Genomic DNA, 12,537 nt, shown 5'->3' on the forward strand with positions numbered 1-12,537 from the left:
ACCACAACCTTGATTTAACACCTTTTTACACATTCAATCAACCTAAAAACATATTTTTGGGACACATTGAGGACAGTGTGTAATTTAAGAGTGGGGGGAGGGGGGATGCTAAAACCTTGAATTTTTTGCAAGTCCTAATAACAAGCCCTACATAAAACTCTATTGGAACCGCTAATCTCCCCAAATTTTTTCAAAAACTTTTCATTTTTTTACCTGTCTTTAATTAATTTGGGAATAACAAGTTCTAAAAGGTTATACTTTTACAAATTAACAACCGATAGCGTCGTGATGAAAAGAACCGACATAAGAAAATTATGAAACGGCATGACAAATCTAATTAAAATTTGATTATATGTACTTGATCACATTATAAACCCATTCCCACAATAAGTGAGTTTTGAGCCTTTATTGAGCATACAAACATACATCTTTATACTAAATGCTCATTTTTCGTTTCTTGTGTGAATAGCCGCTTGGTTCTTACGACTCTAGAACTTGCCACGACGATACATTCCCGGTCCTTGCCAACTTAAACCCAAGTAAGTAAATGATGGAGGCATTAGGACTAACCCATTTTCTTTTCAAAACCATTATTTTTCATTTTTTTTATCACCTACCCAAAATCCCCCTAGTTAACCCCTTTGAGCCTAAACCTTTTCGTTTCTAAACCCACAAAAAAAACACCCTTTACCTACCAAAACCTTTTTCTTTTCAACCCTTTATTTTAGTAAAAAGCACGGTTCTCTTGTGACATTTCTTTATAAAAAAAAAGAGAAGTCTAGCAATAAACAAACAAAGTCCTCAAAGAAACTTTGTTTGAAAATGCCTAGTTTGAATAAAAGTCACAAAAACAAAAGGTTTTACGACGACCGACGCTTTTAGTCCTTTTTACTAACCACTAACCCAAAACCATCTACCTTTAACCTAAGCCTAACCCTTCCCCAAGTCCTCTTGATATTTACAAAGGTTTATAGTTAAAAAGGAGGAGGATTGATTGCTTGGCAAGCATATGGTAGAAGTAAGTTCCATGCCGGTCTCAAATGTTTCACAAAATACATCTTCGGCCGAGTGTTGAGTGATCTCCCGTGAGGTATGCGAACTTGTATATAAATGGAATTTTAAAAAGGCATGTTATGCCCAAATAAGTAATTTGTCTTATGAAACGTTCTAAATAAATCATAACAAATAGGATTGTAAATGATAGAAAAATAAAACCCAATAAAGATCTTGGATTCCCGACACTCAAGACAAGCCCAAAACCTCTCTTCTACCCATTCTATTTGGGTGTTTAAGCCACATAATAAAGAGTTTTGCTTGAGGACAAGCAAAGTGTAGGATCGTTTGCTGACCTGAACGAGTCGTTCAGAGGTTGTCTCTTGCGTTTCAGATGCGGAATAATAAGAAATGCAAGTAGATATAGCTTGTTCTTCCTCCTAACTGCTTGTTTTATTGATTTGAAACGTTTTACAGCTCAATCTTCACACCGGCAGAGCTTCGACGTGGAATTCGACAACAACTACTGAGGACCGCTCATGAGGTTACTATATATAGAATTTTGGGTCCGCTTATGTGTCACATGACCATAAGAGCGGACCACAATGGTACATATAAGCGGACCATCATGACAAATAAGCGAACCAGGAACCTCATGACCCTATGAGCGGACCTAACTCATAAAACCTATACAGACTCCTGTTTTCTCGTATTTCGTGCCCTATGCTATACAATACGATGTAAGACCTGATCCTAGACACCTAGACGAAATCAACAGATGTAGTGCACCAACAGACTCCCCCTCAGATGTTGATGGAGTCGACTATCAAGCACCGTCTCCGTGTCTTCACATCTTTTGTTTTGATCAGTCTCAGGGCTTTTCTTCTTTCAATCTTCAGACTCCCCCTCTCGATTTACTGGTATTCCTTTGTTCTTCAGTATCATCTTCAGGATCATTGTCTGACTTTAATACACTCTAATTCTCTTGATCAGATCTCTTGATTCCTTAAGTTCATCAGCATCAACGGTTGAAGTAAACTTCAGGATCAGAAACTGACTTTACTCATGCTTTCAGGATTGATTTTCAGGATCGAAACTTGACTCTCTTCCATCAAAGAACTTCAGGAATCGAAACCTAGCTACCTGCACAATCTCAACCCCAAAATAAAATTTCTTTCACAAACATTTCAAACAACTATGTATCAACACATGACTACTCATATGACTATGATGAACCACTTGAAGAAGATTAGATTAACAAAAATAGTTAGATTTACACAAACACTCCCCCTCAAATGCTGCTCATCATGTTTAGCACTCGTAATTTTGAAAATCAGTTTTCCAACATCAGCTGTCGAAAATCTTTTTGACTTTTTCAAAATTTAGCTAAAACACACTAAAATCTTTTTGGATTTTCTGAGAGATATTACCTGACACTACTAGTAAACACAAACATACAGAAATGTAATATTTACAAACAATATTTTTGTGAGTTCGTGTAAGAGGATCATATCAGTTTATGAGACAAATCACCAACACCGTTAAGCTTGATTACATTTTAAGCTTTAAACAGTTTACCTAGATTGTCAGTATGTTTGTCCTCTTAAATTCTCAACACAAATTTCAATTGATTCGAGATACGATATTAATGTTTTAGAGACTTAAACTTAATTGTGTATCACTCCACTTGAATATACTCCCGTATCCAGATCCCAAATATTCAGTCTTACAGGTGAGTATACCACAGCTGATATCTGTAAAGGGGTTAGGTGCGAAACCGTGAGAGCTCAGGTCAGAACTTCCGTTCAGCAGAGAGATGACGGCTCGACTTTTGGTGGGTCCCCTTTAGAGGATCTTTTTTACAACAGCAATGACTATCAATTTTATTGTTTAATCAGATTGCTGAGGGCGGCGCTTTTTCAAGCATTTGCAGAAAGTATTATCCGGGGACTAGGTCAGAACTTCCATTCAGCAGAAGTCCCCGGATAATACCCCAGATATCACTGAGTATAAAGACCTAGTATCTCAGAATATGGGACCTTTCAAACAAGATTTCGGGGGTTACCCATATATTCAAGAATAGTTACCCACAAATCAAGCAAGTTTGAATTTAGATTTATATCTCGTTTCAATTTACTAAATGTGCGAAAATCTACTGACACATCCACAGTAAGATTGTTTATCACATTTTTTACTTTACATTTCTTTAACGTGCCGTGATAGTCCACTGATGTACTATCATTTCCTCTTTTCACAACGAAACTCATTTTTGAATTTTACCATGTTTTTGGCTTTTTCAAATTTTCAAATGTTTTTGGATTTTCAGAAAAAATTTCCCTACTCCCCCTAAAATGCAAACACATTTCAAAGAAAATTTGAAAACTTCTAGACTCTTGACCCACTTAGAAACATAAAAAGTAAAACAAACTGTACAGAAACTTGACAACTGACATCGAATCACATCAAATCGCCATTCACTAGGCATAAACAATCAGAACTCCCCCTATCACAAACCATTTTCTCATTTAGATTTCAAAACACTTAAGTTTGTTTTAATCGAAATGTTTTTTCCGGAAAATGAGTTTGTGTTGATAAAAACCACTTGTAGGTCTTATCATTTTAAAAACGGGGACGTGGTTCATCATCTTGTCTATCTTTTACCATGAATAGTAAATCAAGTACAATTTAATGTCCCTGATTTACCATTTGCATTTTAGATCCTTCTGTACCACTTGTAAAAATACAAACATCTCAAAATATAACCACAAATACCACTTGTAAGATCAAGGTTACCACTTGTAGGAATGTTACGTCTACATCACCATTTTACCAATCAGGATGCCGATTCCTGCTTCGCACTTACCAACCTGGAAGCTCCGGCGTAGTCCTTCAACCTGTAAAATCCAAAACACTATTCAAATTCTTTCAAACAAACTTTTCAAACACTAGAATGATGTCGATTCCTGATCCACGATATAAACTTGGGATCTCCGGCGTAGTCCTTCGACTATCATGGGAAGCAGACTTCCATCCAAGTCTTCTCAGACTTGATGGCTTTCAGCTCTTGAGCCGTAGGGTTGTATGTTGCCTTTTTAGTCGCGTAAAAATCTTTTACCCCTTTAGCTCTCCCACTCAACATTTTCCCAAATATCTTTTTAACATTCCCATTGAATGTTTTCTCGACATCAAATTCATCTTTTTCTTTATAAAACTGATTAGAAATCTCAGTTTTTCCCACTTTCTTCTTTTTGCTTCCTCAAACTTCAATGATGGAAACTCCTCATCATTCACTGAAATCTTCTTCTCAACTTGTGGCTCTTCTGGCTTTGTGGAACCAGATTCATCGCCGACATTCACTTCACCTTTCTTCGCAACCCATACCTGGTTATCTTTTCCTTTCTTTTTGTAAAAATTCTTTTCCGAACACTCACCAACCTCAAATTTTGAATTCTCAAAAATTTTAGGTCTATTGGTTGGTATGTCAACATCAACAACTTTCTCTTTCAACTTCTGAGAAACTCCCTGTTTTGATTGGACACTTTTTGAACAATTCCATGCAATATGACCAGCTTCATTGCATCTATAACAGGTTCTAGTCTCTCTTAGATAACATATATCAGCTCCATTCATCTTTCTTTCAGCAAGAAACTCTTTATTAGACTGTCTCCAGAACGGTTTCTGTTGTTCCTCCTCAGCACTTCCACCTGACACAAATTCAGATTTTGTTTTAGAATTTTTCATATTTTTATCATTTTCTGGTGGAACAAAACCAAGACCTTTCTTTTTGTAGCTACGATTCTGGTTAGATTTCTTTTGAAAACCAGGACCAGAATTGTTGCCCTTTTTCTTATTTAAACGTTGCTGAACTCTAGAAGTGTATTTTTTAGATTTTTCAAAACTTTTCAAAACTTTTAATTCTGGAATATTAACTTCTATAAGTTTGAAAGTTTTGTTTATTAGTTCTGTTTTAATACTCATTATTGGGAACTCTTTATTGTAATATAATTTATCCGAACCATTGAAAGTATACACAACTTCAAATGTTTCATCATTCAAATCTGCTTTTGACAATAAAAATTCTTTACTGTAAGACCGTTTATCCGATGAATTTTGACTGTTGACTGACGACTTTGACTTTCCAGACCCAGATTTCGACTCAAACTCCTCATCAGTATCCAACACCTGATCGACCACCTTTTTGATTAGTACAGACTCATGATCAGTATCGGACGAGGTATACGTGACATCTATGTTATCTGGTAAAACGTCAGTTGTGTCGGTTTTAAGCTTTATATTGACTGCTTTTTCCAATTGCTCCTCATTTGGTCTCCTAGGTGAATAACCATCCCAAATCGGAGGCGGACATTTGTTATAACTAACAGTCGATTTCTTACCACATTCTTTCTTGTCTTTTAGCTTTTCATCTTTGAAAGCTTCCATACCTGCAACAGTTGGGTAAATACGATCAATGAGATAATCAGAACTAGAATAACTTTGCAATAAGCGTCTAATTCTCTCATTCTCTATCTTTTCCGTCTCCAACTCTTGCTTGCACTTAGCACTCTCTTCGATGTAGAAGTTTATTGCTTTTTGTTTTGTCATTAAAACTGCATTCAACATCGTCAGTGCTTGTTCTCTCTCTGAGTTAGTCTTTTGGAGGCCAGTTACTGTTTTATTCAAAACATCGTAAGATTCTTTCACATAGTTGAGGTTGAACAGTAACTGCTCCTTCTTCTTTTCATACTCAGCTATGATGTCGTCTTTAGCTGCACAATTCTTGCAAGCTTCCAAGCACTTCTCACACGGCTTGACGACCTCAACAATCTTTTCAACTTCAATTGTTTTAACAACTTCTACCACTTTTTCTACTTCAATCACTTTTTCTTCTTCTTTCACAACCTCAGTAGTCTTCTCAGCAACATTCTCAGCATTTTGAATCTCACCTTCAGATTCAGATTGTTGTTCTTTAGCAGCTCGTTTTTCCTTCAGTTTCTCCATTCTTTCTTCAAAATAGAAATGAAAACTTTCAGGAGATAGATGAGTTTTTGCAATATTTATATGTTTTTCTTCCTCATCATCACTACTACTGTGATCTGGTGATTGATCAAATTTTACAGATTTATCAGAATCATCATCTGATACATCAGAAACAGTCGGTGTTTTATCAAAAATAACTTCTTTTTCTTGAACATTTTCATTTTTTACACTTTTATCAGAATTCTGTAAATCTTCATCTGAACCCTGTAAACCTTCATCTGAACTTTCTGAAACTTCCCCAGAATTTTCTGAAAGTTCATCAGTACTATCTGAACTTTCATCAGATGACACAGATTTTTCATCTTCACTTTTCACAGTCTCTCCAATAGATTTCATCCAAGTAGCAAACAAATCTGGCTCTCGGACGATCTTGGCAATGAAAGCTTTAAACTCTCCCTTTTCATCCACAAACATATCCCAACTGAAACCTTCTGGTAGTTTCTCATCATCTTGATTGATAATGCGTGCTGTTGTGGCTTCAGATGATATGTAATTACTCCAGCTGAAATCTACCAAACATGCTCTTTTCGGATCTTCAATTTTTCTCCCGTGAGCTGTCTGCGGTTCTTGGGATTGACCGACTTGCTGATAGATAGCTTTGCGGTAGTAATCATCTTTCACAAATGGATTCTGTGCTCCGCTAGCTTCTCTTCCTTTGCACTCCCGCTTGAAATGGCCTTTCTCCCTGCATCGAAAACAAGTAACTTTAGATTTATCAAAACCTAAAGTTGAAACATGAGCATCTAGAAAGTCATTTCTCCCGGTAATGGTTTTGAATTTTTCAGCTCGTCGAAGAACACTAGCAAGACACCATTTGATATCCATGAGTTCCATTTCTTCGGCGTCTATTTGATCGTAATCCTCTTTGGTAAGCATAGGATTTCCGATCCGACCAGCAACAAGACCCTCATAGGATAACAGAACTGAACCCAGAAGTGCCATGTGGTCTTTAGCAGTGTCTTCAGAGAAGCTTTGACCTTCTGGAAGATTAAGAGCTATATTGCATTCAATCACGTATCCGTTTCCAGTTTTTGTACTCTGAGACTGAAAACTTGTGTTAGTCTCTTTCGGATTCACACTCGGAAACGATGAAAACCCGCTACTACTCTTGTTCGACCCCTGATCAACTTTCTCAGATGAATCACCAGCACTGAACGCAGTTTGAATCTTCGGGCTTCTTTCAGACTCAGTGACTGGAACACTACCCCGGTAGTACATCTTCACGTCCTGTTGACCACTCGGACTGTTCATTCTTGCGATCTTTTGATGCTCAAGATCCTGACTCTCTATTTTTTCAATGAACTGTGAAATAGTCAGCCCGTCATACACACCGGTATTCTTTAAAATCATCAAATATGTTCCCCACTCTTTCTGAGGTAACGCATCAGCCAATTTATCCACCCATTCCTCACGACCTTTCTCAACTCCCAACATTGATAACGATCGCACCAAGTGACAATATCTCTCGATTAGCTTTTTAGTATGCTCTCCCGGCAAACTGCTAAACAAATCGAATTCTTTCTTTAATAGTGCTTTCTTGCTCTTGATCATGTTTTCACTTCCCTCGAATTTAACCTTAAGAGTATCCCATATCGACTTAGCAGTTTTGTCGTGCTGTAACAAGATGAATATATCTTCCTTAATCGCCTGCTGCAACAAACTGATCATCATTTTCTCGGCTCTATACATTGCTCGTTCTGGATCAGTAAACTCGGATATCTCTTTAATAACTTGCAAATCTGTTCGAGGCAAAGTGTACTTCTTCAATATGCATTCCCATGATCTGAGATGATTGGCTTGAACCCAGTTTTCAAATCGATCCTTCCACCCATAATACTCCTCAATGCTCATCAATCTAGGGGGCTTTTGAGTTGTTCCCGTCTCGTTTTCTAAATTCATTGCTTGAGCAATTGCGGCTGGAGTAGTCGATGTAGCAAAAGCGTTGTAAAACTCGGAATCCATACTGACTTATAAGCGAACTAAACAAATGACAGAAAAACGATCCAACTCTGATCAGATAAGCAAACCAGAAAGATACACACAAGTGAACCAGACAAAATCCTTTGGAGCGGACCCTTAAAAGCGAATCGGACAAATGAGCGAACCGGGTGACTGAATAAGCGAACCAGGCAATCCGGACCAAATAAGCGAACTCAATCAATGTCCGTTCGAGCGGACCATTTTTGACAAATGAGCGGACCTGTCTTGATTTTGGAGCGAACCAGAAGCAAAAATGTACACTCGAGCGAACCAAACTACTAATTTGGAGCGAACCAGACTTAAACGTGTACAAATGAGCGAACCAGACAGTGATCTATGAGCGGATCATGATGACGTCAGTACGAGCGAACCATATTACGAACATGATTTGACCCACTAAAACTTCGAATTTTGACACGAAACTTTCCAGGGTTTGTCGTTATACAGATGCGTACAATCCTTGAAATTTTGAGACGATTCTGACCGTTAAAACTTTCCGAACGAAGAAAAGAAGGTGTAGAAGTGAGAAAAATCGATGAAATCCGGCTATAATCTGCAGAAAACCTTCTCCCAAGCTCTGATACCACTTGTAGGATCGTTTGCTGACCCGAACGAGTCGTTCAGAGGTTGTCTCTTGCATTTCAATGCGGAATAACAAGAAATGCAAGTAGATATAGCTTGTTCTTCCTCCTAACTGCTTGTTTTATTGATTTGAAACGTTTTACAGCTCAATCTTCACACCGACAGAGCTTCGGCGTGGAATTCGACAACAACTACTGAGGACCTCTCATGAGGTTACTATATATAGAATTATGGGTCCGCTTATGTGTCACATGACCATAAGAGCGGACCACAATGGTACACATAGGCGGACAAATAAGCGAACCAGGAACCTCATGACCCTATGAGCGGACCTAACTCATAAAACCTATACAGACTCCTGTTTCTCGTATTTCGTGCCCTATGCTATACAATACGATGTAAGACCTGATCCTAGACACCTAGACGAAATCAACAGATGTAGTGCACCAACACAAAGATTCAAGTGTGGGGGTATTTGATGTGTGTAAAATGCAACATATAAATTATATCAAATGAGGCATAAAACTAACCCTATTTTAGTACTAATGTTGGAGAAAGTGTGCTTTTGTCTTCCTTTTGTATTTTCAGGACCAAACGAGCTTAAATGAACAAAAGGAACATATATTCAGCAAAAACTAACATAAATACAAAGAAAAGGAATAAACATGGCATGCCCGACAGCATCTCCCGAAGCAGAAGCAAAAACAAGAAACAGGAGGCTGACCACGGCCCGTGCCCAGCGGAAACGGGGGCATGGTCAGGTGTCTGGAGAAATGGACAAATTATGGAAGCTTCTATTCCCAAAACGGGGGCGTGCCCAGCTCAGCACGGGGTATGGTCAACGCTAAGATTTGCAGAATCTTGCAAATCTTGATAGTACAGATACGCTTTTGCACACGGGGCCGTGTGGAGCCTAATGCAGATAAGAGTAATTAATGAAGGAAGAGAAAGATGATGGCCACGGGGGCGTGTCCAGCGGACACGGGGCCGTGGCCGGGCTTTTGTTCAGGCTATGAATAGGGGTTCTTGGTTCACTTCAAAGGCATCCCTTGGCAAACCACCTCTCTCCCACTTTGCCACCACTCCACCACCACTACAACACCCACATCCACCACCATCATCCATCATCCACCTTAGAGTGTGTGTAGTAGTATCGGGATCCAAGATTGATCGTATGAGTTCTTGTCAATCAAAGGACATGTTTGGCTAAGTCTCTTACATCACTTGGTGAAGACAAGCATTTAATGTATTACTTTTGATTTTTAATCTTTTCGCACTTTTTATTTGGTTTTGTATTAATGACGTTAATAACTAGTTTCTTATGTTGAAGGTGAAACTTCCTTATCATTTGTCCGTGGTGTCTTGGCATTACTTTACTGTCTATATAAAGTAAAAGATTTTCACAATTCATATCTCTACGGTCTATATAGAGATATGTTGGCTACCTGGTCGGGGGTTAAGGGAATGGTTTGGTAAGGTTCTTGCCTTGTTCAGTGTATAGATCCTGCAAGGACCTGGGTCAAGCTTACTAGGACCTCCTTCAATACCCACTGGTATTGGATGGCGGGGGTGCGAATGGCTTGATCCCCTCATATGTAAACTATTATTAATACATTAAACCCGCTACTTGGGATTGTATCCCTGCTGACTCAAACCACTTAGCTGAGGGTAACGTCACCTTCAAAAGAGGGGCCTACCACTTTACGCATTAATAACTTAATTAATTATCTTCCAATATTCCAATCCTTTGGGATTGTATCCTTGCTGACTCAAACCACTGGGTTGAGGGTAACGTCACCTTCAAAAATAGGGGCCTACTACTATAACTAAGATAATCTCTTAAAAAGTGCAAAAGTGCGAAAATCATCAATGGATACATTAAAGGCGAGTCGGATCCAAGTGATTCATCTTGTATATCTGTTTTCATTTTATTTTATTTTTATTTTCAGCATTTTAGTTTTTATTTTTCATATTTAAATCCTTTTCTAAAATTTTTGATTTGATTAGACGTTGAGGATAAACCGGTACTAAAAGCTCTTGTGTCCTTGGACGACTTCGGTATCTTACCAACGCTATACTACGCTCACGATGGGTGCACTTACCCATGTGTTTGTTTAGTATAGTAGAATATCGTGTTTTAAAAATTTTAAACTTGACTAATGTGTAAAATAGGCTTAAAATATCAATAAAAACATATCACACCCGACACACACTATTAATACTTGTAATTTTTAAAGTAAATAGTGCTGGGAGGTTAGAATATTCTCGGACTAGAATTTCGTCAATCGGATCGACATGGATTTTTAAATAAAATAAACTGTAAACTGTCGACAAAATGTGATGAGATTTCCCTTTATGTGTTAAATATTTTTGGTGATTTTTCTATGAGCAATTAGACTTTGAGAAAATTTCATAAACCTTTTCGGACCTAATGACACCCCTCATAAATTATTTGTAATTTTTCTAGCTCGTCAAGTATTTTAGCAAAATTCATGAAAACAACTCAACTAAATATGTTTATGTGTTACTCCTAGGTCTTACTTATTGTTTGATACCTAAACGATTATCATTAAACATGTTGCATGTTATGAGATCAACACATGCACATACCCACACGAACGGATAACTAAGTGTCAACGTGTTTGCATATTATGTGTTAGTATACGTGTAGAATTCAAGTGACTTACATGAATGACAACTAACATTAAAACGGTAATCATATCAGTACGTGGTTAACCACACCTACCCTTAGTCACTTTAATTCTAGCCGAGCAAATCGAAGGTGAGTTCGCGGCCCCTGCACTTTTAACTTTTACAAAACACAGGGGGAGAAAGTATGTATTACGTTACGGTAAAGTAATGTCTTACGTTACGGTACAGTAACGTCACTAGTGTTAGAGTTTTTATTATATTAGTTATGGTCACGAAAGTGCACACTATCATAGGAAGTCCTTTATCTCGGATCGTTAGTATTGGATTATAGCGAGGAAATTTCGAGTAGTACTACTGGGTCCGACAAGCCCCACCCGAGTTAGTCACGCTAACTCAACCGGTAATGGTCGAACGAGTATTAAATTTGCCTATCACATCGCCATGGTCAGTAATAGACCTGGTAATCAAAGGCAACAACACATAAACAGTCAGCTTCGGCTGCGAACACTTAGTGACATAACGTATACGCATCAACAGTCAGCTTTGGTTGTGAACACTTAGTGACATAACGCATAGGTTAGCTACCTGCAAATATAACAAGAAACTGCTAGTCACTACTTTAAAATGTAAACAACTGAAATAACGAACTATTTTACATCTGTGAACAAAACCTGTGAACTTATTCATCATTATGTGTTGACACTTGTTCTTGCATGTATTTCTTTGGACGCTAAGGCACTCAATCACGTCTAGAAGCACAACATGACATTTAAAACTATTTTTGGCGTTTGCATTCATACATTTACTTATGTTGGTTTTTGGGCGTTTGTTTTAACGCACTGCTTTACATTACATTACATTTATTTATGCTTCTGCAACTTACTTTGGTTTTCAAAAACATATTTTTACTCATATAGAGGTTGTTCTATATGACTAGTGTCTTGGATCCTGATTTGTCACGCGGCTCGCGGTAAAACTACGCAGATAGAATTTGAGGGTGTGACAATTTGAATAGTTTTAGGTTAGTTTTTATTGAATCTTATTTATGATTAGTGAATATTTAGATTTCATAAGTTTCAAATGAAAACGAGTTAAACGGTCTAATTAAATAATAATTAAATAAACAAAAAGAAAAAAAAAGATGAAAGAGATTTTAATAAGTAATCGAGCTCATGTAATGTGGTATTATCAATATAAGAAAGGTGTACCTATTTGTACACTTATTTGCCTATTGGCACACTAAAAAGGTGTTTTTTGTCTTATATGCACACCTTGCAGTGTCGAGCTGTGGCC

This window comes from Helianthus annuus, chromosome 11 (genome assembly GCF_002127325.2).
Source record: "Helianthus annuus cultivar XRQ/B chromosome 11, HanXRQr2.0-SUNRISE, whole genome shotgun sequence".
Lineage (NCBI taxonomy): Eukaryota > Viridiplantae > Streptophyta > Magnoliopsida > Asterales > Asteraceae > Helianthus > Helianthus annuus.